The sequence below is a fragment of the Danio rerio genome, chromosome 3, assembly GCF_052040795.2.
Source record: "Danio rerio strain M-AB ecotype USA chromosome 3, GRCz13ab, whole genome shotgun sequence".
NCBI lineage: Eukaryota > Metazoa > Chordata > Actinopteri > Cypriniformes > Danionidae > Danio > Danio rerio.
The window spans coordinates 51,188,419-51,214,940 of NC_141023.1; the positions used below are offsets into that span (position 1 = coordinate 51,188,419).

A 26,522-nucleotide genomic window follows, 5' to 3' on the forward strand; every position below is an offset into this window, starting at 1 on the left:
CAAAGTGTGAAGCCTGATGAGCTTCAAATGAAGTGTGGACCCTGATGAGCTTGAAACGAAGTCTGGAGACTGATAAGCTTCAAACGCAGTGTGGAACCTGATAAGCATTAAACGCTGTGCACAACCTGATGAGCTTTAAACCACGGTATAGCCTGATGAGCTTTAAACGCATTGCATAGCCTGATGAGTTTCAAACGCAATGTAGAGCCTGATGAGGTTCAAAGGTAGTGCGGACTCTGATGAGGTTCAAATGCAGCGCAAAGCATGATAAAATCTAAATGAAGTGCAGAGCCTGATGAGCTTCAAAGCACTGGATAAGCTTATGAGCTTTAAATGAAATGTGGAGCCTGATAAGTTTTAAATGCATGGCAGAGCCTAATGAGCTTCAAAAGAAGTGTGGAGCCTGATGATCTTGAAATGCAGTGTGGAAACTGATACGCTTCAAATCAAGTGCGGAGCTTGATGAGCTTTAAATTTACTAGCTTTATTTGTAAGGCGCAATAAAACAACATTAAATGTAAATTTTAAATGTAAAATTAATGTAAACGCAAGACAAAAAATATTTAAATTCAAAATAAAATTGTTAAATAGAATTTTTGTTTAACTTGTAACACAGATTTCTTCATGTAAACAACATATCCACAATAAACCATCAAGATCCTGGCTTGACAGCCATATTTATTACAGAAATTAAAACACAGGCATGTTAATGACATTTAAATTTCAAAACAATCAATGCCAATAAAAAAAACATTGATTTCCATGTTGGACTCTAAGTGGACTGCAAAAAAATGCCAAAACACAGGAATTGCAGATATGGAAAATGAAAAATTATATTAATAAACTATAGAATACAAACTGTTGCTCTCATTGTAAAGTTTTATTGCTGTGAGTTGAGAACATTAGTTATAGAGTAGAAACAAATTAGCTTAATCCTCCTTTACATTCATCCAGTTGCTAAGACTATGCCGCAAGTGCACAGACACTCCCAAATGCCCGCAAATGAATGATAATTTCTTGCAAACCGGTCGTTAAATACATTGCACACCCCTCTCGCCCCTACTCAGATACGTCGCTCACTCCACCCCTGACACCCCTCAACGGGCCTGACACAGACACACACACACACAGACACACACACAACGCGCTCCAGACGTTTGGGCCCCAACGGCCTTCCATACCGAAGCGACTCCCCTCAGATTCAACACGCATGATCACGTTCATCAAATTTGCTTAAACTAAGCGTCCTAAAGTATTACTGTATTTCACAAGGATTCTGACACATTAACGCGAAGCATACGCTTTCGTTGCGTTTAATGAGTAAACACGCTAAACTTGGAGGGCTCATGCTGAAAGGCAGAGTAATGCCTGGTCTTTGACAGCTCGCGACTTCACCAGAGACGTTCTGAGTACATTCACATAAGACACCAATACTCCGATTTTATTATGATTAAGATTATACTCTTACTTAAAGTCTACCGTGTAGCCTAAGCAGTGGTTTTATTACCTTAAAGGAACACAGAGTCACGAAATGCGGAGGATTATCTTTCTGTTCGCCATGCGGTATCAACTTACAACAGAATCGAAAGTTAAAAATGAAACACCCGAAATTGCATGAAACTCTGGAGAGCCTGTGATGCAACTAATTGTTCTATACTGAAACTTGCCTTCAAAAAGTGCTTCCTTGGTCTTATCCACATTTATTGCAAGTTGAACACACGTCCACCACAACAGGAAGTAAAAAAAACCTGCAACTGCGTTAATTGCGTTATTTTTTTTTAACGTGTTAATTAATTAAAATTAATCGCATGCGTTAACGCGTTAATTTTGACAGCGCTAAATAAAATATATATAGATGCAAATTTATATCGAAATACCGGAAATGTGTTTAAAAATCATATCACTGAAAAAATCATTGTGGCGAAGAGAAAATAAATGAATGAATGACTGTTATTGAAAAAAAAAATCTATTTAGATATATATTGATATCCAATTATTGTCCAGCCCTAACACATCACTTTCATAATAATACTCTCTCTACCCATCCTCCTCATATAACTGAGTTATGGTTTTGATATTGCTCTTAGGTCTCATCCTCCTCCCACTTTAAACATTATGTTGGTCTTTCAGGTTTTTTTTTAATCTGGTCATTGTTCTGTTGTGTATGTTATATTAAGTCCATGTCTAAATTGTAAAATCAGTATATCAGAAACATTGTATTGTCATACACACACACAGGTACAATACCAAACTTTGTCAACTACATACTCACATACACATATGCAGTACCAACAAGCCCACATATTAATATACATCGCTATCATTTACTTCTTTATTATTTTTCTGAGGAATGTCACCAATCACTTTTTTATCCTGGAACGTCCGTCGACTAGGCTTCCAGGCAAAGATTAGTTTTTAACCATTTAAATAAATAACAAACAGAAATATACCTTCTACAAGAAACCCATCTATCAGAATCCAATCAAAACAAAATTAAATCTTCACAGTACAATCATTTATACTACGCCCACTACAAAACAATACAGAGAGGAGTGCATGGTTTCCGCTACATTCATTCTTCCATGGTGGGAAGCCACGCCAAAATTGATCCAGCCAAGGCTACATTACAGTACACTGTAAATGTGAATAGTATTCCTTACTATCAAAATTCTAGTGTGTTTACTTAATTTTAAGCTAATTGTTGAGTTTACTAGAAATGCATTAGTGTTGCTGACATAGTAAGGTATAAAGTTCCCATAACTAATGTAATTTGAGTAAAATTGCTTATAAGGGCTAAGCCATGCTGTTACGCATGCGTACTGGGTGGTGATTTCCCATCCCCCATCCCGAGTCACAACCAACCGCCACCCAGCACCGCCATTGAAGGACAGGATTTCATATTGAGAAGATTTACTGATGTAAATCAAGGTAAACTTTTCGTTTTAATTACTACTTTGATTTTATTTGTATAGTATCAGTAATCTGTTTATTTCCTGCACTTTGTGAAATTGTTTGCTGTTTTGTGAACTAATTAATAGCCCATGATGTTGTGACTAAACGTTTTGACCACTGCACGTTATTTGCAATACTGTCTACTTTACTAGATAAGCTATTTTTAGCTGCTTAGTCCTTTTTAATAACTATTAATAATTTGTAAAGTTAGTAGCAATTTGTAAAGTGGGCGTTATGCTCTAAAAGAGCGGGCCGCGCCATTTTAAATGATGCACTGAGAGAGCAAGAGCGCGCGCAATGATCCGTTCAAATAGATGTAAAGTTAACACATAGCTGTAGGTCTACATTTTTAAAAAAGAAAACGAAACCTATTTATCCGCATTACAAATACAGTAACGTTAGTTATCGCTGAACTTTAGTGGCGCTTGTTGTGACGAAAATATGCGTGTTTTTTTTTAAGATTTACTTTTATGAGATCACCTGCAGGAAGCAGGTGAGGAGATCAGCTGTGATTCGGTCCGGCGTCAGCGAGCGGCTCATGACCAGACCAGTCGTTTTTTTCTCCATGATCGCCGGGGCAGCAGCAGTTTTAACCCGCCGAGGCTTTTAGAACATTATAAAGCAGTTTCAGCTCAAAATGGACCCTCGAGTGTCGTAGGTAATTTAGGATTTCGATGCGATTACGATTCGTGTCACTGTATGAGACAGATACATATTTACACATGATGCTAAAGTGTGCTTATGCTAACAATCCCTATGAAACTTAAAGTTAAACTTATGAAAATGCGAGAGATATTTAATTAACTCATTTATTTGTTTTATATGCTATTTGTCTTTTCTTTATGCCGTTTTGAAGGTTTATTCCAGTGTTGCCGTTACGTTATTGACTGTTTTGTATTGCTGTAATGACAAATAAATCTGACCAGACGCGACTGAATATGTGTGACAGATAACGTTAATGATGAAGTGGTATAACTCGTACAACCAAGCACAGAAACATCCCTTTGTTTGCTCAATATCACACAAAGGCATCAACAAGCCTTTGTTATAAGCAAACTTTCTGTAAAGAAACAGGCTTTGCCAAACCTGTTAATTTGCATTTTTAAAGAAGGTTTCACTAATTTTTAACAATTGAGGGCAAATAAATTTGAACAATTACAAGGTTGTTTAAAATGTAGCACACCATTAGAGTATTGTGAGTGGCATATTTGGTTTGTAATATCATTATACCCTTTATTTATTTTTTATTTCAGACTACCAGTTTGTGAGCTGATATGCAGTGGAAATGTAAGTTTTGCACTTACACATCAAAGAAAACTTTTTGAACAATACCGCACAAGCCATAGAACATATTCATGAATTGTTCTATTAACGTTACCTTGTCTCCATACTGAGTGTCAGGGTAATTTTAAATCGTTTAATGCATTAAATGTACATTTAACAAAATTCTCAGCAAAGAACTGCATGATCAAGAATAGTCCGAATATTTTGTCCATTTGAATAATCATCTGAGGACTAGTTAGAAATAGGGTTGTTGTGTTGTGATACCATTAATTTATGTTACAATACTATACCAGCTGAAGTATGGTGATACCAAGTAGTATTGCAATACTGTAATTCATAACTTAAATCCATGAAATAAAGAAAAATGTCAGAAATAATATATTGTATATGTTATTATAGGCCTACTTGAATTTAAATAATTCCCTTATTGTTGAAAAAAGTATTTGCACATCTCTTCATCTAAAATGTATTCATTCCAGCAAAAAAAATACATTAAAATAAAGATACATAAAGAAAAGAGCATTTTTCCAACAAACCTAGGCTATATGAAGTGGTCAAAAATTGTTTCCTGTTGCTATTTTGGGTTTTTCATCTATCATACTTTTTTCACACTTATTATCGGATAAGAATCCAAAGTAATTCAAAATTTCACTTTATGAGTCATTCTTTTTAATAGATTGTCACGGTTGTTGTAGCTATTATATTGACAGGAACAGAAATAAACGAATTCCGATTCAAAATGAACCATCACAAAATATGCAATAGGCTACTATAAAAGGCGAAAATTCTACAGTTTTACAACCTTAGAAGGCTCCATAGACTATTAAAAAACAATGATCTATTGTTGCTGAATCGTGTAAGTATTTTAGTGACTTTTTCACATGCAGCATTATGTATTGTAGGCAGACTGTTAATGACAATACTACCGTTTACAAACTACAGTGGCACCGCCAGTATCTTGGAGCCATAGTATCACGATACTACCATAGTACCGGTAAACCGTGCAACCCTAGTCAGAAAGTTCAGTGTCCTTTTAAAGACATCAATTGAGACAAATATTTATTCCACTTTTAATGCGCATAAAAGTAAGGCACACCAGCAACAATGCCATGATTATATTTAATCGGGGGTTGTGTTTATTACTGTTTGGTGACAAGTATAGCTCATGCTTTTGATGACAGGCGCCGGGAGTATTTGGCAGCTTTTATTATTCAAGAACATTTAACTATGTCATGTTAAAGTGTAACATCTGTTGCTAAATGGCATTGCATTGTATCATTGCATGTGTTTCTGATTTCTGTTTTTTGTTTTAGAATTTCGCTTAGCCATGTCAATAACACTTTATGTTTTTGTGCACAACAGTGACATCCAGAAGGAAGTCATAGAGGAAACACCAGCTGATGCAAGTGCAGAAGGTTTGTTTTCTTTTCAAAACTTTGTGTGATTTTGTGAATTTGTGTTTTTGAATGTTATTAATGACTAATAATGTTTTGATTGGATCTTTGCAGAATTCAATCGAATATCAGGAAGAAATGTGAGATCCAAGTTCTACGCTGCATTGGACACACACTGCTCGTTTGATTGAAATAAAAAATAAAAAAAAACAGGAGAAAATTGCAGAAGAAAACTAGAAGAAATTTTCAACATGTTAATTAAAAGGTATTTTTGTGACATCATCTTTGAATCATAATTTGCATTTGATTGCAATAAATTGCATTTGATGTTTTCATTGGGCTATAATGCATGTCTACCTGTCTTTACTTTTTCAAGGTCATCTGGCAGCAGTTCTCCGGGGTCTTTCAGTCCTTTAGAGGGATGAGTCTAAAGAAATTTTCAGGATGTGTTTTGTAAGTAGTATTATTGTTTCTGCTTTCTTAGACTGGAAATGAAGCAGTCATTCCAGTTTACTTCACTTATTAATACAAATTTTCAATTTTATAAAAATAAAACAAATGCATTTAATGTAAGTATTTGAAAGTAAGAGGGATGTTATATTATGGCCTTTGGAGCAAGAGCATTGCTATGTTGCAAATACAGCAGCTTGTGCCGTCACAGGGTCAGTTAGCTTCATAGGCCAGTGAAGTAATGAATGCATTTCTTTAATTTTTAAACACACTTGTTTTGAAAAGGAGGAAGATTAGCTTGAAAAAAAAATCTTAATAAGTGTAATACCTATGTAATATGTTGAGAGAAATATAATTTCAGTTGAAAGAACCTGCTGGATTAAGATGTAAAAAGATAGTGTTAAAAGCCACAAAGTCAAAGATGCTCCGTATTATAACCAACCCTGTGAAGTCACCTGCTGTGGGATTGTAGATGGCTGCACCCTTGTTCTAAAAGCCATACTAAAACATCAATTTTCTTATTAAAAAATAGTTATTAATACATTTTTAAAAAGTGTGCTAAATAATGCAAACTTGACTCACTGCTTTAATCTAGCAAAACCAAATGCATTCATGAATCGGTTCCCAATTTATTAAGTTTTCCCTACAAAATATTTATATTGATTATGTAGCACCAATTGGTCTCTCACACATTTGCATTTAATTTCTTGAAAATGTTTTAAAAGTACTTTTACTGCAGTTTGTTTTATTACATTACAGTGTTTCTTTAATTTAAAAAAATTATTGTTCCTTTAGAATAGTATCATGTTCAAGATACTGGAATTTAGTACCAATCTCTGCTGCAATTTTAAGCAGCAAATTTCCTGCTAACATTTTAAGCACTTTTGAGCACATTTTTAAACAGCACTGTTTTGCCATTCTGTTCACATGCTTAACAGAAATGACACTCAACAATGCTCAAATGTTAGCAGGAAATGGATGTTTTTAAAATTACTATATGGATTGGTAATAAATTCCACTATCATGACAAGCCTAGTAGAAGCAGTACAGGCAAATCCATCGTGTTGGTCTACATTGAAGAAGGAGCACCATAGTAAGGCCTTCTTATAAGAAGCATTTGAATGTAAAATGTACTATAAACACAAATAGTCATGCTAATAAGCAACTAGTTAATAGGGTAATTGGTTCCTACTAAAGTGTTACTAAATTAAGCACAAGGAATTGTATTTTTTTCACCTCTGCTTTTGGTCTCCTGGCCACTACAGGCTTTATTAGTGCCATTTAGAATATCAAACTTTACTTATTTTTCTTTCTCTATTCATAGGATGTAATTGTAGAGTCGGACTTCAGTGCAGAAGATGTTGGCCTGCTGACTGTCGTGTGTGAAGATGTCTAAAGAACCTCATTATGGATGCAATGTGGGCCTTTATACTGGAAGGAAAAGTGGTTATGGACTTTGCCACATGCAGTATGTCTCTTTTTTTGCTTTGATTTACACACTGAATTCGGACTACCCAAAGACTTTGAGCAATGCATTTGAATTTGTTCAATGTGTGTTGCTTTTGCTGGGAGGGAAGCGTAATGTGTTTTATTCGGCGAGTGCCTATATACTGCTGTGCTTTATGTTTAAAGGTTTAGGTATAATGGCATGTTTAATTACAAAGTGTTGCTTTTTAACATGTTGCTGTTTGCAGTGTTACATTTAGGACTGCAGCATTTTGGTGTTTAAAACACTTTTTTTTTTTTTACCAAAAAAGTGTATTGTGATTTATAGGGTTGTCAAAAGTATTGAGTTTGGTACCAATCGGTACTGAAATAAAAAAAAAAAGTCCATCCATTTCCCACTAACATTGCAAGAACTGATTGGCCATTGTGTTCACATGCTCAGTAGATATGACTGATTGGCTTTGAAGGTCATTATTTTTACCACACTTCACCACTGTTCACCAGGTGCAAAGATACAAAGACACTGGATAACTTCAAAGCACTGTCGATCAGTCGATTCATCACCAGATAGCTTATATGTTAGCTTCTAAACAAATCAGCTATCGACATGGCTTTGAAACACTTCAGTGTCTGTGTAACTTTGTTTGGACTCAGTGAAAAATGGTAAACCTATGACAGTCACAGCCAATCACAGTCATTTCTGTTGAGCATGTGAACACAGTGGCCAATCAATGGTGTTTAAGAACAAGCTCAGTAGCACTCAAATGCTGGTGGAAAATGGATATTTTTAATATTTCAGTATTGATTGATACCAAACTCAATACTTTTGACCACACTAATGTGATATTTTCTGTAGGAAAATCTAAACTACACAGTCTAACAAATTAGCTTTAAAGCTTAATATCTGTTCCTCTGTGAGTGTCTATATGCTGCCATGTTTAAGGTGCTGGTGCAATGGCATGTTTAATTACACTAATTCAAGTATCTTTTTTCCAAGTGTCAAGTATTTAAAGTTTTTTTGATAGATTTTCAAACCTTTTCGAAAACTTGTGTTTTAGGGTTGAACATGTTTATTATATTTTTTGTCTGTATTGCTGTTTACAGTATATTACAGCACTTTACAACAGGTTTTTACAAAACTGTATTGTGTACAAGTGTATTGTGATACTAAAATATCACAAGTGTATTGTGAAATTCTGCTAATTTTGTCAAATAAAATGTTTACATTTAAGACCTGTATAATGTCATTACTTGTAGGTTGAACTACATATTTTATGTTCAGTTTAATTGAAGAAAATGTGGAAACCGATTGCACGTAGTTTCTTTAGTTGACATTACTTAAAATGGTGGATTAAAACAATGTTGAGACTACTAGCATTCAAGATGTTAACTGAACATGGTAGAACAGTATTAGTTAAATAGAGTTATTAAAGTAATCTTACTATAAAACCCTAAGTAAGATTACTAAATAATGACAAGTATGTTAACTAGAATTTTCTATTAAACTTACTTAATTTTTAACAGTTAGTTTACTTTATAAGTTTTAGTTTACTTACTTCAAGGCAATAATTAAACTTAACTTAAGATTTCCTTGTAAGTTTATATTGCAAAAATAAGGCAATCGGTTTCCAAACTTTTTTTAAGTAAACTGAACATGTTAGAATTTACAGTGTAGGTCTGTGCAATTAATCGAAAATCCGGTTTCGATTTTGGCTTCTATTGATTATGAAAAACCATACATAGAGATTATTCTTCCTTACGATTATTCCTTACAGTGAAGATGCTTAAAGCACAGTTTAAACATAACAGATTTAATAACTAATTTCTAGTAACTGATTTCTTTCATCCTTGCTATGATGACAGTTCATTATATTTTACAAGATATTTCTCAAGATATTAGTATTCAGCTTAAAGTGAAATTCAGGGGCTTAATTAGTGTAATTAGGCAAGTCATTGTATAACAGTAGTTTTACTCTGCAAAATAATCATGCTTATGATTTTTCCCATAATTGAGCAGCCCTACATTACAGCTTCCCATTCAAAACAGTCTGTCATGTTTTTTTATTAGCGGGTGATAATCGTACCAAAATTTATTAAAAGGTAAGTGAATTATAACAACGCAAACTTTCCTGTAACCGTAGTAGTGCTGTGCATCATTTGTTTAACCCTTAAAGGTTACGTACTGACAAGCTGACAAGCTGACTGACAGATGCGTGAGGCCAGCAAACACGACGTATAGCCATTTCACTTTACTTCAGGACGCATTAATACGGCTCTGCACTTAATGTGGTGGCTTTAATCAACTTTAACAGGTCAACAGGTTCCATGTAATCGAGTTAAGTTACCTTAAAGAAAGAATATTTATTTAAGTACACTTAAGTTAGTTACATAAAGGTAATGTTGTTTAGTTCAATCAACACAACATTTATAATTTAGCTTTAATTTATTTACACTGTTAAAAAAAACAAACATTAAATTTCACGGAAAAATACCGGCAGCTGTTGCCAGTAATCTACTGTACATTTATAAATCCATATACATCAAATACATTCCACAGTCTGTATTTTTCATCGAACACATTTAACCCCTTAAATCCCAGAGCAAAATCCTTACTAGTGTCCTCACTACAGAGGGTTGAACACTCAGACTGTGACAAAGTTAATCAGATAATTGTCTAATTAAAGGATGATTGAGAATTATTGATGAACAACTGTTAACAGCAGAATCACTAAAGGAAAGAAAAACACAAATTACAGCCAATACCAAAGATGAAATCAACTGAGAATAAAACTCTAAATAAAATAATAATTAATAAAAATTTAATTGAATGATCAGCAGAGATCATTAAACAACTCCCCAAACATCAGAAGCTTCACTTATTACTGACCTTTGACTTTATTTCTGTCACATTAACAAAAGCTTTTAATGAAATTTTTGTAGTTCATTTGAAGTCACCATGATGGAGGACAGAGTCTGCTTTAGTTGGGCTCTTCAACGATTTGTTCTGACACTAGTTATAATTTTGTTTACTATAATTAGTTGTGTTAATCGCACTACTTGTGTAGCATGGGAAGCCAAAAGAAAAAACGACAGTGAGTCTGATCAAATTAACTATGATATCAAAACCACCCTCACCTGCTCATGCACTCGTTGAATATCTTGTTAGTTTTTAGTGTGAAAGAATATCATATGTAAATGAAACCACTTAACCTACAGCACCCAACAATTATTTAACAGGTCTAAATACACCATTCACAATGAGAATGTTTGATCTAGGGCAGAACTTAAAACTCACAGACATCAAAAATTTGTCTTTGAATCTCAAAAATTGTGACAAACAACAAATAAAAATCAACCCAGAATACAAAACATTCCACTAAAATATTACCCCCCAAATACAACACAAAATAAATGAAAAGAAAGAGATTGTAAGAACTTTAAGCTGTATAATATATTCTTGCTGCAATGCATGCTGGAAGTTTTGTACTATGCTGGCACCCAGTATGTATTGCAGCATGAATGAATTATGCATACATTTTTTTTTTTTTTAGCAACCATGATTAAGGTTCATATCCTGATTCTTAATGTTTGTGTGTCATAATGTGCTGCTCGAGATCTTAAAGTTGTGCATGAAACTACATAAATTGAAATTCCTTGATAATTGTTTGTTGAGACTCCCCGAAAAGCTGTAATATATCCAAAAAAATATCAATTAAACTATTTTCTATGGCTTTGTTTTTAAAATACTAGATATTATATCAGCTACAATTTAGTACACATAGTAGAGTTTCTCATCATCTTTCTTGGTATAACTGATAAGTTTCACAGTTATAACAGCCAGAGAAACATTAAGACAGAAGAGTATAGGATCAAGAGCCCGACTAAAGCAGCCTCTGATTTCCATGATGGTTAGGTCAAGTGAAATATTTTCAAAAAAAATATAGACCTCTGTTAATTATCAAATCCTCTTGCAGATATGAGAGAATTAAAGTCAAACTGTAATCAGTGAAGCTGCTAATGCTGTTATTTAATGGAGTTGTTTAATCATCTGTTTTAATTCACTTGGTTTGATGTGAGACAGTGTCTGTAGTTTTATTTCTTGTTCTTGCCTTTAGTGATTGTGCTTGTTAACAGCAGGTGTTCATCATTCAGTCATTTGTGGTCATTCACTCTGTCTAGTGCACGGGTGTCAAACTCAATTCCTGGAGGGCCGCATCCCTGCACTGTTTAGTTCCAACCCTGCTCCAACACACTTACCTGTAGGTTTCAAACAAGCCTGAAGGACTTGGAACTAAACTGTGCAGAGCTGCGACCCTTTTGGAACCGAGTTTAACACCTGTGGTCTAGTGGACTGAACTAAATGACTAATTTATGTACTAGTGAATGAGGGTGTATGGTGAGATTTTAGACACTCTGATTAGTTTCTCAAAAACAAGGGTTAGATCTAGTAGCTATTTTCCATATTTATTACACTGTAGATTGTACAGAATTATACCGTTAAAATCACGGACATTTTTTACAGTGGACTTAAAAAAATTACTTTTGATTCTAAAGATCAGCCTGCTGAGTCAAGTTTATAGTGTTAAAAATGAATAGTGCGTGAGTAAGTGAATGCAGCGGATCAACCTCTTACATGCGCTGCAGGTAGACTGCATGAGAATCTGGGGTAGACAGTTCTGTTTTGCTACACCAACACCTTAAAATGTGATTAAGTAATATATAGCTACCATTATTTAAATGACATTAAATTGAAATTTAACTTTTTCTTAACGCTGATCAGGATGTGATAATGAAGCTTGATGATTCGGTTATGATTTATTTATTGATGTGGGGGCATAGTTTTGCCGTCTTTACCTAAAACTTTAAACATTTGTTATTTTTATTAAAATGGAAAGAAATAAGTAGAATGAAATATGATTTAAACCACTCGTTAGTAGGGTTGGGAACCGAAACCCGGTGCCATTATAGCACCGGTACCTTGGTAACCAGTATGTACGGGTATTAAATCAGCGTATGAATTTCGGTGCCTAATTTCAGTGCTGCGGCAAGGATGTAAGAGGTGCATGAAAAAAGGCACACATAGGCGTTGTGTCACAGCATCACTAAACATTTAATTCTAAACAACTTTGAGAAATACAGACAGGCAATATCAGGCGATTGTTATTGTTGGTAGGGAACAGACGCACGCAACGCGCGCAGTACAGCGTATTCAGCCTGGAACCAGCGGTTTTCGGTAAGCGAGAGCAAGACTCTTCAGATCTACACGCGTGATCACGTTCATCCAATTTGCTTAAACTAAGCTTTCTAAGCGTATTTTACAAGCAAGGATTCTTACACAGCAACAGTCTTTACAAAAGTTGCGTGTAAGGGGGAAACATGTGAAACTTAATGACACATTAGACTTGAAGGCACAAAGGCAGAGCCTCTCTCGCGTGCTTTAGGTGCCCAGCAAATTCGCTCTCTCGGGCACTTATGCTCGCTCCCTCTGTTTTTGCGGCACTTGCTATCTCTGTGACAGAGCTGCGCGCATCAGTTCCCCGCATTCGTCAGAAGTTGACGACCAAATTGACACAGGTAATAAAAAGATCAAACTTCAGTCATGTTCATGTTGTGAAACACTATCAAAATGTCCACTGTTGATGATATTAGACTTAACACTGTAGATTTTAACACTGTTATTAAAGAAAGTCCTCGGCTATGCAGAGACCATTATACATCAGAAATCTAGTTTACATAGTTTTACGTTAGGAAATGCAGTCTTGAATTTACAAACAGTCAGCAAGTACCAAAGAACAGATGTAACACATTGATCAAATGTAGTTTTCAGTCTCGTTCATGTAAGTCATATTCAACTCGTTTAGTTTTACCTTCAATAATTTTTGATTTCCGTCTTCCACACATGATTTATTTACAACACATTTTTAAGCATAATAGTTTAACTAACTAATTTCTAATTTCAACTGTTTTAGCTTCCCCATGCTGACAGTCAGTGCATAATATTTTACTAAATTTTGCAAGACGGTTGTACTCAGACAAAGTCCCTTTAAGTATTTTATAGTTTTTTTTTATTAAGATTAAAGTTTAATTTAGACTTAATCAGTTAACTACGAAACTTAAAATAATTAGTCAAATTATTTTGTAACTGATTTGTTGTGTAAATCAAAAATGTACAGTAAATATTTCTTAAGGAGGCTAATAATACAGACCTTATTTTTATTTAAATTAAAAACTGCTTTTATTTACAAAATAATAAGAAATAGGACTTATTAGACTCCAGAATAATTATTTTTTAGAAAACACTGTAAACATTTTTAGAAACATTATTTTAAATAAATGGGGGGGCAAAATAAATTGACTTCAACTGTAGGCCTGTTAAAGTTTACAAGTGCAGCAATGTGCCTTGATGTACTTGAATTAGAAATGTGTTCCCCTACACCAGTATAATGTTAATTGTCAAATAAATAAAAAAGGAAGATTATTTTGAGTTTAAGTTATTTAATTATCTTGTTTATGAAGACTGCAGAGTGATGCATGAAAACAAATGACTTCGAATAATGTTTTAAGTATTTTGTGATATATGTAAAAATGTGCTCCTAAAAGTACGCGGTCCCTGGTCTAAGTCAGTAACTTAGGAACCAACTGATGCAAAGTCAAAAATAAGTAAATAAATAGTGTAAATGAAAAGAAATAGAGGGACCAAAATCAGTCACCAGGTCAAGTGTAATGGGATTGAAATGCCTCCTCAGTTATGACATCCTGGCACCGGGCCTGCTTTATTAATACATTATTGTTTGGTGCGAGAAGAAACAAAAGCGGATATTGTAGATGAAAACTGTATAAAAGTTACTCCGGTTTCACAGTAAATGAGTGGCGTGTATTTTATTGGTGTGCATGTAAACAACTGGTATTCACACTAGGAGCAGAGCAGTGGAGGTATAACCGGGAGTCGGAGCCAGCTTGGTAGCGCGTGAGGCGTGGGGGAATGGTTTTCTGCGTGCATTCATGCGTCAGTTTGCCTTCATCACTGTTGTTTCAGTTGCACATAGACAATAACAAACTTGTGCATGCAAAATACGCCATATGTAAATGGCCTCTAATGTCTTTATTCTGGGATTACTACTTTAAATTAATACACTTGCATGAAGTAAATCGTATCTTAAAGCTTTTACTCGGGCTCTTTTTTTTTCACACAGTCTCCACGTGCCACCCCCAGCAAGATGCCACCCTGGGCATCAACCATATTGCCCATGCCTATAAATACGCCACTGCTCACACCTCTTTAAATCATTACTGTGTTAACCAATATTGATGGTGATTTTTAATAACCCAACAGAGTTGATTTAATTGTTTTCTGAATGATGTCATAGTTTTATGAAACAACACACACACATATATATATATATATATATATATATATATATATATATATATATTAGGGATGTAACGGTATCAGAATTTCACGGTACGGTAATACCTCGGTATGAATGTCACGGTACGGTATTTATTGAATCATTTACAGGAAAAACAAAACTTATGAAAATACTCCAAAAAAGTGCCAAAAGTGTCAATGACATACAAATTAGCCATCTATCTGTAAGCTTTGAAACAGGAACTTCAATTTTAATAACAAAAAATTATTAAACCATGTAAAAAAATAAAGTTTCAATTTAGTATTGTTGAAAACTCATCACATTCAACATTTAATCACTCACTCACTCACTTAGATAGGGATGGGTTTTAAGGAAAATTATCATATAACTATAATCTGGTAAAAGCTGGTATCTCTGGGTATTTACAATGTCCCCTGCAACAGAAAAAACCCTCTCATTTGGGACTGAGGTTTCTGGGACAGAGAGATATGACTTGGCCCAGGTTGACAGCAGTGGATAACGTTGTGCATTGTCTTTCCCCCACTTGAGAGGACAAGCCATGAGTGAGATAGAGGGTCTCTTTGCGGTACAAGTCAATGTCTGCATCAATCTGAACAGTGTGCTGTGTTTCTGCAGTCCCCATGACTGTTATTACTCGTATTCCCCAACTTGCAGGCACGTGCACACATAGGGCTCAACCTGTGCAGTGCACATGCCCTTTTTAGTCTTGGATAGAAAGTGCCCTTCCAAAATGATCAAAAGTGCCCCCGCGACGTGACACACGCTCCGTCCCGCCCTTCAGTATGCGCGCTCAACTCCCCTCTCTGCTTTACAGTACGCGCGCGACAACACAGCCGATCAGAATGCGCGCGACAACACCGCTATTCAGTACGCGCATGGCGACAAGACCCGCTTTAGGTTTCGATCATCTCCAGCTCTTTTTCATCCCCTCTACTAGAAGCACACTCCATTTCCGCATTACTGGATCTGTAGTGACAACAGACCGCGAAGGATGATGGCCACGAATGGGCTGATGGGAATTGTAGTTTCCGCTCGTTCGCTTCATTCGCCTGAGCAAATTTTCTCAGAAGACCTATAGTTTTACAGAGTCATGCGACTACGGTAATATCGAAAAAAATATATATTGCGGTATGACGGTATTTACAATACCGTTACATCCCTTATATATATATATATATATATAGATAGATATATATATATATAAATTTTTTTTTATTGAATATTTAATTGTCGCTATGATACACACACGCTCGTTTGTCAAACCTGTGGATTAGAGCTGCACAATTAATCGAAAAAACATCACGATCTTGATTCGACCCCCTACATGATCTTAATCCAGCATTTTTACTATTCTGCCAATCATATTTTCAAGTTCAGGAGAGAAGTAAGTCTTTTCATTGTTTCACATACATTGCTCAGCGACATGGATACCTCCAAATGGTGTTGAAAGAGTCACATACTGTGTTTTTAAGGTATGATTCGCCTAAAAATGTCATTCAACATTTATTAAATTTGCTAGGAATATTTATGAATGTCTCCAATAAACCTACAGAGCGGAATTAATGCGCTCTGAAGTAAAGTGAAACAGCTATACGTCATGTTTGCTGGCCTCATGCATCATGCACCTGTCAGTCAGCCAACCTTAAAGGGTTAAACAAATAATGCACAGCACTACTACGGTTACAGAAAAGTTTGTGCTGTTATAATTCACTTTCCCTTTTATACAGTTTGGTGCGATTATTACCCACTATTAAAAAAAAAACACGATTGAATGTTTTGAATGAGAAGCTGTAATGTAGCCATGGCGGGATGAATTTTGGCATGGCGCCCGCCAATGGAAGAATGAATGTAGCGGAAAACCACGCAAATGGACAGATACTTTTTCGCAACCATGGCCAAGAGAGGGTATCTTGCTTCATTGTTCAGTAGCTTTCTGCGGAGCAGCACTTTCTCAACTATCAAATATGTTGCTTTATTTCTCATCAATGTCTTCGATTTATCACTTTCTCTTTTGTACCTGGCCATTTTTGAAAAGGCCATTTTTAAGACTAATTAAGGCCTTATTGCTATACTATGAGATTTAAGACTTTTTAAGACTTAAGAATCTGCAAACACCCTGCATTAATATTACAAATATTTTTTTGAGAGAAACATATTAATGTAAACAATGTGAAAGTTTGTTATATCTTACTACTTTCCAAAAATGAGTGAAATGTAGTCTTCCATTTTCTGCACTGATCTCGAAACTCTGACAATGTTGTTGGTTTGCATCCTGAAGGGACAAGAAAGACATTGTTAAACACAAGGGGATAACACAGTCAGAACAAGAAAAGATTGTTCATTAGTGTTTCACAAAACATGACTTATATTTATGACTTAAATTTGTTTAACTGTGCTTCTATATTTTTAATTCAATTGAATATGAAAATTATATCCTGTTTTAAAAGATGCACTCATTAGAAAAAGATTTATTGTTGTCAAAGTGATGGATGGATTTTAAATATAAAAAATAAACAAAAATAAACATAAATAAACGTAAAAATAAATAAAAGTAAAAAAACGTTACTTACATGAATTAACCAAACAAAGTTAAATATTGAATGTTAATAGGCTATTATGTTGCTCGTTTTATTTGCATTTGATAGTAACCTAGCTAGTTTCTAGTTTCACTGCACTGTAAGAAATGTCCGTGATTTTAACAGTAAAAGTCTGTAATGTACAATCTACAGTGAAAATCTGTTAATTGATTAACAGCTCATTTCTGTAAAATATACGGAAAATAACTGGACTAGATCTAGCCTTTGTTTTTTTGAAAAACTAATCAGTGTCTGAAATCTCACCATACACCCTCATTTATTAGTGCCTAAATTAATCAATTAGTTTAGTCCATTAGACAGAGTGAATGAACACAAATAAGTGAATTTAGACACTGATGAATAGCTGCTGCTAACAAGCCCAATCACTGAAGGAAAGGACAAGAAATAAAACTATAAAGACACCCTTTCGCCAAACCAACTGAATTAAAACAGAGGATTAAACAACTCCATTAAATAATAGCATTAACAGCTTCACTGATTAGTTTGGCTTCATTTCTATCATATCTGCAACTGCAAGAATATTGATAATTAACAGAAGTTTCTATTTTTATTGTAAAATGTTTCATTTGACCACACCATCATGGAGATCAGAGGCTGCTTTAGTTGAGCTCTTGAACCTTTACTCTTCTATTTTAATGTTTCTCTGATTGTTTGAACTGTGTTTCTACTCATATATATATATATATATATATATATATATATATATATATATATATATATATATATATATATATATATATATATATATATATAATCCATATCTATAACTCATTAGTTATAGCAAATAAGGTGTTGAGAAACTATACTGTATGTGCTTAATAGGGTTGGGTACTGAAACCCGGTGCCATTATAGCATCGGTATCTTGGTAACTGGTATGTTCCGGTATTAAATCAGCATATGAATTTCGGTGCCTAATTTCAGTGCTGCAATGTAAGAAGCAAGAAAGGGGTGCATAAAAAAAGACACACATAGGCATTGTGTCACACCACCACTAAACATTTAATTTTAAACAACTTTGAGGAATACGAACAGGTGATATCAGGCGTTTGTTATTGTCGCTAGGGAACAGACGCACATGACCTAGTACAGCGCATTTAGCCTGGTTTTTGGTGAACGAGAGCGACACTCTTCAGATCTACACGCGTGATCACGTTCGTCCAATTTGCTTAAACTAAGCATTCTAAAGCGCACAGCACCTGTCTTTACAAAAGTTGCGTGTAACGCCTGTTTCAGACCGCAAGCGAAAGCAGTACCTGAGCAGCGCATACACAGTAAAATCTTCAGAGTAAAATTTACTCAGTTCAGAGAACATTTGGTTCCTCTCTAAATTGGGCAAAATTTACTCAGAAGCAGAGATAAAGTTAATGAAACAATGATAGGGTTAATTAAGTGATGATTAAGCACTGATGATGAACACCTGCTGTTAAAAAGCAGAAACAGAAGAGAAGCAGCAGCAGCTTCGCTCATTGGTTACCTGATTGACTTTATTTCTATCAGATGTTCACAAAAGTCCATATGAGATTTATTGAGAATTAACCGTTTTAGTAGTGATGGTGAAATGAAGCTTTCTGAACCAGTGAAGCGCTCGACTCAATTGTATCGGAAAAAGGTTCGTTACTTGAAGCTTTCTAAATCAGAGCTCAATGAGGACCTCTTCTGGTGAAAGTGTGGGAAAGCACTGTGTTGCCATAATGTAAAATGTTCACAACTGACCAACTCATTCATGTAGTAATACAACAACAGCAATATAAACAAATTACTCAATTACTGTAGTTTTTACACAAGATATATTACATTACACAACTGATGACTGTGGTAAAATCCAAGGTAATCAAAAGTTTATTATAATACAATTAGCCCTGCTCCAAGCGGGGATCAAACCAGCGATTCCTGTGTAGGAGGCGACTGCTCTAGAAGAACGCCATGTGATTGATACTATAAGGATGCGCTCGCCAGATGGTCTCTATTAAAGACAATACTACGATATGCGGTGGTTTTCTTTAAAGATAGTTGTAAAAAAAAATACGCTAATACACTTTAGTATGGTTCAAAACCTTTTTACTAAAAATTACTATTGTATTTTAGTTTAATTACTGGTGTGTGGGACTGGTGCAGTGCCTTGAAACAGTACAAATGTATGTAATCGACGCCTAATCTCTCGCTATACACTTTACTATAAGGGTGTTTAAACCTTTGAATCAAAATTTGAAGCAGTCACGTGGGTATAGGCGAAAATGAAGCTTCGGACGTCACTGATCACATGATGATAGCAAAACGAATCAAGCTCCGGTACACTGCTTCACTGCGAGATGTATCGTTTTTTTGATACATGCTTCGAAGCCTCGGCGCACAACGTCACATCACTACATTTTAGTTATTTACATTTTACAAAAAAAAAACTTTTTTTTTGTTTTTTTTTTGCCTGATGTCACCATCGGGGAGACAAGTGGTTGATTTACTTGGACTCGATTTCTAATGTTAATTTTTCATTACTTGCAATGATAGTATAAAGAGAGCAAATGTGATCAAGTTGACTACTCCTGTATTGATTCTTACTCTTGATAAGAGTAACTGTACAAGAAATTATGTTTAGATGATGATTTATCATATAAGTAGGGATGGCTGACGTGAAACTGATGTTTCGACACAGTGTCGAGATCCCGAAGCGCAAGTGTTTCGAAACACTGCACCGAAGCATGATCCGAAGCACTCAAGTCACGTGACTAAAGTGTTTCGAAACACCTAGTCACGTGACTAAAGCGATTCAAAGCATCGATAAGCTTAGAAACGTTTCGAGACCTGGCGAATTATCATTTGAGTGCCAAGGTCTCCAATCACTCTCTGTCTCATATGGCTTAGAGGTCTGTGTGGTTGTTTAATGATTTTATGCTTTGCATGATGTTTTGGGTTCGAATCCCAACTTGTACAAATACTCTGAAATCATGGTTTTATGTATTTTAATCATGTTTCTGTTTTGTATAGCCTAAATAGGATACAGCTACAGTTATGCCATCAATTTAGCATCATTTTTGTAACACTGTAAAACATTAATAAATATTTTTACAGTATGGTTGGGTTTAGGGTTAGGGTAGACATTAATAAAATACAATAAATGGGAAATTGAATGAATAATATAAATAATTCTTGATAACTTCAGGCCACCGTTTTTGATCTAGCAACAACCCTGTTTTAAGACAAAAACAAGACATATTTATTCACAAATTGTTTATTCGGATATCAGACTAATGTTGAAACAAAACGATACAAGAGAAAAGCATTACCAACTGGTATTAAGGCATTTTAAAACAACTGCGACAGACTGGCTTCGAAACTGACTAACCCTGCATGGAAGTCTAATACCTTACCCACTGAACTATGTTACTTGAGGAATTTAGGTACAAAGTTGGATTTAATGCCTAAATTTGTTCAATCGTTCTTTGCTGAAGCTGTTTCAGTGCAATACATAAAAAAATGACCACTAGATGTCACTGTAGAGAGAGGTTTCGAAACGTTTCGAAGCTTCAACACATTTGCTTCGACTGTTTCAGTGTTTCACGAAGCCTCGCTTTGCCCACCACTACATAAGAACCAACATTCAGTGTTTTTCAAGAGAATGGATCTCAGCTGTGGTGTTATATTAAAATACATTGAGCATCTGATTAACTTTCGAGACACAGACATCAATAATTAGCGTATCTATCTCAACAGTGGTTAGAAATTTTGTTTTTGGGCTGCAGTCATGACAATCATACAACATTCATCCATAGTTCCCAGCATGCACTGTAGGGGAAAAAAAACTCACCATAGATGAGAAGCATACGCTGATTCTTTATGTCTGTGGGTCTTAAATGGTTCATGATCTGACAAAAGTATTTGTGAGCTTCGTTTCTTAATACAGTGCTCCTTTTGTGATACAACAATATTTAAACTTAATAGGTCAAAACTAATTTTACCAATTTGACCAGTGATTAAACCACCACAGATTCAATTATTCAGACCCTAACTGATCTCTTTATATAATATTTGCCACAATACACTATTTAGCAAACAAAGAGAAACTATCATTAGAAATTAAGTCAGAGTCCAAGTAAAGCAGCTACTGTTCTCCTCAACGGTGACAGCTTAAACACAAAAAGTAGTTTTGTTTTTTTATGTTGTTGTTGTAAAAAAAGTTAATTCTTAATATTATCACTATATGGAATTTTATAGTGTGACAGAAATAAGGCCAAACAGGTTGTTAATAAGTAAAGCTGCTGTTTGTGGAGTTACTTAATGATCCTTTGCTGAGATTTTGAGAGATTCGATGTGTTTTATTTCAGTTTATTTCATCTACGACTGTGACTGAAGGTAATTTAGTTTTGTGTTTCTCTTTTGTTTCTGCTTATTAACAGCAGGTGTCCATCATCTGTCCTCACTCATCACTTAATTAACCCCATCATTGTCTCATTAACTTTAACTCTGCTGCTGAGTAAACTTTACTCAATTTAGAGAGGAACCAAATGTTCTCTAAACTGAGTAAATTTTACTCTGAAGATTTTACTGTGTTCATACAGGCACAGCCTAATGAAAATAAAGGACTTTTAAGCACTTTTTACAGCACCTATTTTTTATTTTCAAGACTGACATGCTTGTATTGAAGACCTGAAATGTATTCTCAGCAACCCATAAAACATTCCATAGGAATTGATACAAATAAAAACCATTAATAATAGTAATAATAATAACAATAATAATAATAATGTTTATTAATCACATATTAATAATATAATAAACCTGCACTAAATGCTTGTGAAATGTTTTTTGTACTCAAGTTAAAGTACTATTACACTGCTAGAATAACACAAACTTTAGTAAATAATAATAATATTAGGTAAAAGTACTAAGTACTCTTTTAAAAAGTACTAGTTGGTTACTTTTGAAAAAAAATATCTAATTTTCATTATGAAATCACTTTTTTAAGTGTAAACCTGATTGAATGGTTTAATTGCTTAAATCTCAAAGCGGTCGATTTTTCCTTTTATGACAATTAATCTTTTTCAATAGCACTGGTGAAACTACAACAAACTAAAACTAAACAATATTTTCAAGCTTTGAAAGGTTTAATTTAAGTATACAGTGAAAAGATTTAAATTTAGCCTTTTATTTACAAATTTTACACTATTTTTTTTACAATATGGCAATTTTGTTTCTTAAATAGCTGTACATCACATTTTATTTTACACTTGGTCTTAAACTAAAATACAAACTTCACAAAAAATACAAGTACACTTTCAGTTAAAAAATATAACAAATGACTTCATTTTACTTGAGGTATTTGAAATATGTCTACAATACATTTATCAAAGCAGTGCTTTAAGAGCCTTATTGTTAATTTTGATAAATAAACAATAAGTAACAATGGATTGCTTTGACCTGTAATGCTTTAAGACAGATCAGAATACAGCTAAATGTATAAATCACACAAATACCTCACCCAGAAACATTTCCAGCAAAGTTCTTTTGTCGTAAAGAAATAAAAAAGTTCCACCTTTGCTAAAAGTAAGTTTCACTTAACAATACAGCCAAATAAGACCATTAGCATTGTCATCGATCATGCATCAGTCTTGTTCTAAATACTTGATAGTAGGGCTGCTCGTTTTTGGAAAAAATCATAATCACGATTATTTTGGTCATAATTGTAATCACGATTATTCAAAACGATTATCAGTTGAAGTGAACATTATTAGCGCTGCTGAGAATTTTGTTTTTTTTAAATAACTATTTTCCAAATTATGTTAAACAGAGCAAGGAATTTTAACAGTATTTCCTCTAATATTTTTTTTCTTCTGGAGAAAGTCTTATTTGTTTTATTTTAGCTAGAATAAAAGCAGGTTTAAATATTTTGAAACCCATTTTAAGGTCAATATTATTAGCCCCCTTAAGCAATATATGTTTTGATTGTCTGCAGAAGAAACTACTGTTATACAATGACTTGTCTAATTACTCTAATTAGGACTATGAAATGCACTTTAATTTGAATGCTTGTATTTTAAAAAACATCTAGTAAAATGTTATGTACTGTCATCATAGCAAAGATAAAACAAATCAGTAATTAGACATGATATATCAAAACTATTGTGTTCAGAAATAAGTCTAAAAAAACTTCTTTCCATTTAACAGAAATTGGAGGAAAAGGGTTGCTAATATTCTGGAGGGCTAATAATTCTGACTTCAACTGTATATATATATATATATATATATATATATATATATATATATATATATATATATGTTTGTTTATTACGCAAATGAGGGTTAATATGAATAACCACTAATCACCGCGTTTTGACACCTATTTGACCATTAAAGCGCTCATGTTAAGATTACTTTAGATGTCTGCGCTCCTCTGCTCACCTCAGTGTGAGAATGAGACCGAATGCTGACCGCGTGCTTATGCATGTGCGTGTGTTGCACACACAGATAAGCACGTGGTCTTTCGCGCTTTTGGTATATGATGCAATAATCGTTTATCTCGATTAATGGTTTTTCATAATCGTTAGAAGCCATAATCGTAATCGAAATCGGATTTTCGATTAATTGCACAGCCCTACTTGATAGCTTTGAATACTTTTGACTAAATTTAGTCAAGAAGCAAAGATAAGTAATGTCTACTTTTATAGTGAACAGATCGCGATTGTGTTCCATCTGAGCACACACGCGATCATGAGAGCACTTGCAGTTAATTTGAAAAAAGCCTATTTAAGAGCTCGCATATCTGTTTTAGCAATTTGCGTACATGAATGGGCTCTCGTGTTAAAAAAAAGCCTTTTTCCACATTTGCAGAAATGAGTAATTGCGCAATACCTCCATTCATGTGCCGCCATTCATACTGTGTTTAGAGTGACAGGTCAGAGGCGAGTCGACTCTCTGTCAGAGAGCGAAACGTCTATGTAGATCATAAAATAGGCAGGAAATATGTCTGCGGTTTAATTACTCTGCTAGACATCTCTATGGTAAAAACATTCGAGAAGCATTATTCCAACAAAACATATGTTTTTAAGTTGTTTTTTCTGTCTCTGCAACTCAGAAAGCCTTTGTCCTGCCCTTATGTTTCACGCAAAACTTGACAAGGTCGACTGTGATTGGCCACTTTTCATGTCAGTCAAATCACGCTTTAGAATCGATTCTTAAACTTTGGGAACTGATTTTCAGCAGCTTATGACACAATGCACTAAAATAAACACTCTGAGCACAGCGCTGTGCTTCACAAAACAGCCAATGCAGATCACATCGATGTTATAGTACGCATCAAAGGATTAAAAGTGTTAATTGTTTATTTCATTATTTGACGATTCCTCCGCGTACCACTATTTGAGAACCACTGTTCTAAGTGAACCGGTTGAACTAGTTTACCAAATCGAACTGAATCATTTGAACCAATCACCAACTACTTACTTTAAAACAAGCCTAATACACCCTCTGACTCTAAATAATCCAATATATACTCTCATGCAGTTATTAAAACAGTAACGTTACATTGTAAAGCGGTGAACCGATAATACTGCACATGCGGGATTCAGTGAACCAAACACAAACAGTACAGCCTGCTGTGTGACTGAACTGACCTGGAGCAACTGCAGTGTGGGTACACCGAGGGCTTAAATGAGAGGATCTGGTGAAAAAGTAAGTTTATTTTTAACAGACAATCATAATGGAATTTAAATAAGTGAATCATTTTTCAGTGGGTTGCAAAACTTTACTGTAAGACATTTTTCAGATCATGGTGATGTTTTAACTGACTGAAATTACTATTGCTGACTACATAATGTCCTAACATTGACCTAACACTGATTAGAGTCCTAACATCCGCGTTAAAAATCTGAATTTAACATCACCAGATTAATAATTCAGAAGCCCCTGGGCACAATGTCTTGTAGGCCCCCTATAGGCCGCACCCCATAGTTGAATTAAAAAATAAGATTAATATAATATTTGTTAAATAAAGTTAATCAATAATGCATTGCCCACATTTTTTAAATAAATGATACAGTACATATATTTCTAGTCTACAAAGATTTAACTTATTTTAAAAGTATTTAAAGCACACTTTGAAAAAAAGTACTAATACAACTATAGTTGAAGTTATTGGATTTTATTGTACTTGTTCAAGTTCACTGAAGCAGTATTAAAATTTATATTTTAGGGTATTTTTAATGTGTTTGTAACTTCTACAAACTTATAATGCACATGATTTGAATATAACACCTCTTCAATCTAGTTCTAAGAATTTGAGTCCTCCATAATACACACACATATTAATGATTCCTACTTGTCTTGCTAATGAAGAAGAGTAGGCAAAATCTAAGTGCGGACGAGCCCCTGGGCCTGTGCCCATAATGCCCATTGGTTAATCTGGCCCTGCCAATCACTACTTTGTCTAACCTAAGCAGCCTTGCACACATATTGTACTTAAGACTGCTATCTTGTGGGCTGTTGTATTTGAATTTGAGGATGGGTAGATGGTTGTGGTAGATGATAGTGTTCATGTGTTCTATGAATACATGTTTCAAAAAATGTATGACTGAGTTTTTAATATACAATTTTTATTTCTGTTGACTTTGAATCTTGCACCCAACAAATGTCTTTATTTAGAAAAAAAAACTGAAACTAATAATGAAACTAATAAAAACTAAACTAAAACTAAGACTATTTAAAATATATTGAAAATTGTAAAATTTTAAATTTAAATATTGAAAATTTTTTTTAAATATATTTGAATTTGAAAACAAAAAGTCAAAACGAAATAGAAACTAAAACTAATGAAAAATCCAAAACTAGTATAACCCTGTCATATGTACATTTAACAATTTTTCAAGATTTGTCAGAAAGTGTATGAATATGACATATATTTATGAGGTCCAAGCAACATTTCCAGCTTTTGATGAATAGGCTACAATGAACACTTTAGGTTTAAGTACGGCAGTTTTCTTTTTACTTTTTAAGAACAGTGCCATTTTTTAATGAACTT

At 34.3% G+C, this 26,522-nt stretch overlaps 4 long non-coding RNA genes across 14 annotated transcripts in view; 3 read left to right on the forward strand and 1 right to left on the reverse strand.

The window, feature by feature from the left end:
* The window catches only part of LOC147846036 (uncharacterized), a 249,001-nt gene that overhangs the window by 204,880 nt on the left and 17,599 nt on the right, over positions 1-26,522 (reverse strand). For 6 of the 10 annotated variants that reach the window (XR_015481218.1, XR_015481222.1, XR_015481220.1 and 3 more), the window contains one exon: positions 17,109-17,189. This is a non-coding gene — a long non-coding RNA (uncharacterized LOC147846036). Of the gene's footprint in view, positions 1-6,012; positions 6,058-16,134; positions 16,270-16,467; positions 17,190-26,522 lie in introns of those variants that run through there. The other 4 variants (XR_015481217.1, XR_015481224.1, XR_015481221.1 and 1 more) reach the window with 2 other exon arrangements.
* Positions 868-10,345, forward strand: LOC147846037 (uncharacterized). The gene is made up of 2 exons (XR_015481248.2): positions 868-2,629; positions 9,197-10,345. It is a non-coding gene; the product is annotated as an uncharacterized LOC147846037 (long non-coding RNA).
* On the forward strand, positions 5,960-8,757 carry LOC147846038 (uncharacterized). Its single transcript, XR_015481216.1, has 2 exons — positions 5,960-6,083; positions 7,405-8,757. It is a non-coding gene; the product is annotated as an uncharacterized LOC147846038 (long non-coding RNA).
* LOC147846039 (uncharacterized) overlaps positions 11,076-26,522 on the forward strand; it is a 531,070-nt gene continuing 515,623 nt past the window's right edge. For both annotated transcript variants that reach the window (XR_015481246.1, XR_015481247.1), the window contains exon 1: positions 11,076-14,486. This is a non-coding gene — a long non-coding RNA (uncharacterized LOC147846039). The remainder of the gene's footprint in view (positions 14,487-26,522) is intronic.